Source organism: Belonocnema kinseyi, chromosome 10 (genome assembly GCF_010883055.1).
Source record: "Belonocnema kinseyi isolate 2016_QV_RU_SX_M_011 chromosome 10, B_treatae_v1, whole genome shotgun sequence".
Taxonomy (NCBI): Eukaryota; Metazoa; Arthropoda; class Insecta; order Hymenoptera; family Cynipidae; genus Belonocnema; species Belonocnema kinseyi.
This window is the reverse complement of record NC_046666.1, coordinates 2,952,435-2,957,522: the sequence shown is the minus strand read 5'-3', so window position 1 is coordinate 2,957,522 and position 5,088 is coordinate 2,952,435. Positions and strand designations below refer to the sequence as shown.

Here is a 5,088-nt window from a genome sequence, read left to right as displayed (position 1 = left end):
GATATTTTCAGAATAAAATTATTAAGTTTCAAATAAGTTTCACAACTCTTGAACAATTTTAGGTTATGTTGACATTTTATACCAACAATTGGTATTTTAAAACAACAATAATTATAGTTCGAAGCAACATTTAAAATTTGTTAGAATAATTTTCATGTTAATTTTTTGTTGTAAATTAGGATTTTTAGTATAAAATTACCCGATTTTGAAGAAAATTAAGAGTTCTTTCACATTTTATGTTATGTTGACATTTTATGCCGGCAATTGGAATTTTAAAGCAATAATTAGTATAGTTCCAAAATATATTGAAACTTTGTTTAAAAAATTTGCATGATGTTTTTTATCATAAATTGGAATTATTAATAAAATTAGATTTGAAAGAAAATGTTCATTTTTGTTAAAGAATTTTAGGATATGTAGTTGTTTTACATTAACAATATATATTTTCATGTTACTTTTTGTTGCCTTAAATTGGTGTTTTAAGTAAAAATGATCAGATTTTAAATAAAATTAACAATACCCTCACAATTTTAGGTTATGTTGACATTTTATACCAACAATTTGAGTTTTAAAACAACAATCATGATGGTTCCAAATAAGATTAAAATTTTCATGATAACGTTTTTCGTCATAAATTAATATTTTTGATAAACAATGTTAGGTTATGTAGTTGTTTTACACTAAAAATTGAAATTTTAAAACAACCATCATTATAGTTCGAAACAAGATTATCATTTCGTTAAAAAATTGCATGTTAATGTTTTTCGTATTTAATTGCTATTTTTAGTTTAAAAAAATGATTAGACTTTAAAGAAAATTGACAATTCCTTAACAATTTTAGGTTATGTTGTCGTTTTTAAACCAAAAAAAGGCATTTTAAAACAACAATAATTATAGTTTCAAAATGATAATGTTTTTCGTTTTAAGTTAGTATTTTTAGTAAAAAAATTCGATTTTGAAGAAAATCAACAAATCCTTGACAATTTTAGGTTATGTTGACATTTTATATCAACAATTGGTATTTTAAAAGAACAATAATTATAGTTCGAAACAAGATATTAATTTTTTTAAAATAATTTTCATGTTAATGTTTTTTGTCATAAATTGGTGTTCAACAAAAAATTATTAAATTCGAAAGAAAATTTACATTTTTGTGAAACAATTTTAGGTTATGTAGTTGTTTTACACTAAAAAATGAAATTTTGAATAAAAAATCATTATAGTTCGAAATAAGGTTTATAATTTAAAAAAAAAACCTATATTAGTCTTTTTCGCCGTGAATTTTGATTTTTACTAAAAAGTTATTTTATTTGGATGAAAATTTACAATTCTTTAACAATTTTGGGTTATGTTTACGTTCCACTGAAAAAATGTAAGATGTTGCGAATCTAGCAAAAAAACAACACATTTTCGAAAAATAAATACTATTTCAGTGTAAAATGCCAACATAGCCTAAAACTGTTAAAATATTGCACATAAATCTTTGAAATATAATTTTGTTTCTTTATTTTATCCAATTTTTGTTTAAAATAATTTATTTCTGCTTGAACGTAAGTGTAACCTGAAACTGGTCAAAAATTAAAAATCTGGTTCGACTTATAATGATTTTTGTTTTAAAATATTAAATTTTGATGTAAAACGCTAAAGTAATTTACAATTGTAAAAAAATATTATGAAACTTAAAATTCCAATGATTTTTGCTTAAAAATATAGTAACTTTCGGGTAAAACCGAAAAGAAAACAAGCAAAAAATAAATAATTGTTTAGAAAATTTTAATCTTTGAAATATCATATTTTTGAGATTGTAATCACGCCTTTTCGACAAAAAGCCCTAACATAACCTAAGATAGTTGAAAACTAGGAGTCTGTGATTTCTGTTTGAAAATAATAATTTTCCGTGAAAAAATATTCAGTCACGCGCCTTCAAAAAAGAGTTTCGTAGCCTATCAAGTCGTTTAAATTCCCTCTGTTTCCCCTTTCCTCCCCTTCTTTGCCACCCATCTCATTATGAATCTTGCCTCGAGCCTCGTCTCGAATTTTGTCTCGAGCCTCGTCTCGAATTTTGTATCGAGCCTCGTCTCGAATTTTGTCTCGAGCCTCGTCTCGAATTTGGTCTCGAGCAGTGTCTAGAGATTTTGAAATATTATATGATAAAGAATGTTCTAGAATTTTTTAGGATAGATTTTTAAAACTTCTAGAGGCATTTCCAAGAGTTTTTAATTTGAATTATTTTAACGAATTTTTAAAGATTCCAAGGATTAAAAAAAATAATTTCATTAATTTTCAGTGTCTTTAGAGCTTTTGAAAGATTATAGGATGAAGAATGTTCTAGAATTTTTGAGGATAGATTTTTAAAACTTCTAGAGGCATTTTCAAGAGTTTTGAATTTGAATTATTTTAGCGAATTTTTAATGATTCCGAGGATTTTTACAAATCAATTTCATTTATTTGCAGTGTCTTTAGAGATTTTGAAAAATCATAGGATAACGAATGTTCTAGAATTTTTGAGGATAGATTTTTGAAACTTCTGAGGCATTTTTCAGGGGCTTTTAATTTGAATTATTTTAGCGAATTTTTAAAGATTCCAAGGATTAAAAAAAATAATTTCATTAATTTTCAGTGTCTTTAGAGCTTTTGAAAGATTATAGGATGAAGAATGTTCTAGAATTTTTGAGGATAGATTTTTAAAACTTCTAGAGGCATTTTCAAGAGTTTTTAATTTGAATTATTTTAGCGAATTTTTAATGATTCCGAGGATTTTTACAAATCAATTTCATTAATTTGCACTGTCTTTAGAGATTTTGAAATATTAGATAATAAAGAATGTTCTAGATTTTTTAAAGATATAGAGCGATTCTACAGGAAGTGTAAGGTTTTAAACTATTGTAAAAGATTTCACGTTATTTTATAAGATTTCCGCGGATTTCGATGGTTTCAAGGGATTTTAAAACTCTCAATGTATTTTAATATATTTTCCATGATTTCAGAAAATATCATAATTGAATATTACGGAATTTTATAATATTTTAGTGCATTTTAGAGAATTTGTTCATGGGAAGTGGTATTTTGTAGGGTTTTAAATATTTGAAGAGATTTGGAATTCACTCTGAATTCTTTGGAATTCTCTTGAATTTTATGAATTCACTGGAAGTTTTTTAATTCACTTGAATTTCTATAAATTTACTAGTTTCTACTTATTTCAATTATTTTTTATAAATTTCTAAACATTTTAATTTAATTGTTCCTGCGGATCAATTGATAAAATGATTGAAATATTATAAAATATTTTTTTTTTCACATTCCTTGGAATTTTCGAAAGCTTTAAAAAATTTCAGAAGAGTGTAAAGGGTTTAAAACAAATTACATGATTTTAAAAGATTACAAAAAATTTTTTCATTCATTTCAGTGATAATATTTTAAGAAATTTTAAAAGATTGCTGGAATTTTTTTTTATATTTATTTCAGTAGTTTGAAGGCTTTCAAAGATTAAAATATTTTAGGGTATTTTAAAATATTTAAACAATTTGAAGGTAGTTCCAGGGATTTTAATAATTTAAAGGGATTTAAATATTTTAATGGATTTCAAAAAAGTATTCACCAGACTTGAGTGCTTTCGTAGGGTTTCGGAGATTTGAAGATATTTTAAAATAAAATTTAGAAGATTTTCAATAATAAAATTTTTTTAAATTGCTAAGAAAATTGAAAATTATTTTTTTTTAATTATTTGAAATTTGAATAATTTTAAAAGATATTTAGAAGTTGTGGAAAACTTTTAATAACATTTCTAAATTTGAAAAATTCGAAACAACATGTAGATATTTCAAGATCTTGCAATTGAATTTCGAAGCATTTTAAGAATTTTTAAACCATTTAAAATAAAAATAATTTAACATAATTTAAACAGAGAATTTTCAATCTTTTACAAATTTATAGTTGGAACTAGAATTTATTCAGAATAATAACCGGGAATTTCAAATTTTAACTAATTCTGAATTGAAACTGGTATTTATTCAAAAGAATTCTAATTTTAAGTTGAAACGCAATATTTTCGAGAAAAATTTAAATTATAAGTTTGAACAGGGCAATTTTACAAAAATTTGAATTCTTTTTGGAAACGAAAAATTGTCGCAAAGTATTAAAATTCCGGATTTGAACAAGGAATTTTCAGTTTTCAACAAATTCTGAGTTGGAACTGGAATTTATCTAGGAGAATTCTCAATGAAAAATTTAATTTTTCCAACAAAATTATTGTTGTGTGTTGTAACGAGATATTGAAAAAAATTAAATTATTAATTGGATCAGGGAATTTTTCAAAAAAGTTCTAATTCTTACAATTAGTTGAAAAGGAAAATTTTCGAAAAGAATTAAAATTCCGCATTCAAATAGGAAATTTTCAATTTTAAACCAATTCTGAGCTGTAATTAAAATTTAAAATTGCTTAAAATGGTATTATTTTGAATATTTTTAGATTAAGTGATTGATTCTTCAATTTAGAAACCTGGAAAATTCCGGAATAATAAAATTCGCGAATAATAAAATAGCCGAAAAATAAAAATACCGAATTATAGAATTCCCGAATTTCAAGATCTTGAAATAGAATCTCGAAGCATTTTCAGGATTTTTAAACTATTTAAAATTAAAATATTTTAACATAATTTAAACAGAGATTTTTCAATCTTTTACAAATTTATAGTTGGAACAAGAATTTATTCAGAATAATAACCGGGAATTTTAGGTTTTAACAAATTCCGAGCTAGCACTGAAAATTTTCGAAAAGGAACAAAATTTTAAAGTAGAACAGGACATTTTTCCAAAGAATTCTAGTTCTGAGTTGAAGCAGAGAATTTTCAAATTTTAATTAATTCTGAATTGAAACTGGTCTTTATCCGAAAAAATTAAAATTTGTCTTGGTAATGGGAATTTTTTAATTTAAATAAATTCCGAGCTGGAACAGGGAATTTTTGTTAAAGAATGAATTCTAATTTCAATTTGAAACGGAATATTTTTGAAAACAAAATTAAAATTCTGGCTTGGAAACGGGAATTTTCAAATTTTAACAAATTCTGAGTTAGTGCTGGAATTTTTCGA

General features: G+C 23.9%; 1 protein-coding gene across 2 annotated transcripts in view; it reads left to right on the top strand.

Annotated features, from left to right (window-relative positions):
* Positions 1-5,088, top strand: part of LOC117182308 (microtubule-associated protein futsch) — a 58,852-nt gene that overhangs the window by 1,594 nt on the left and 52,170 nt on the right. The window lies entirely within an intron of this gene.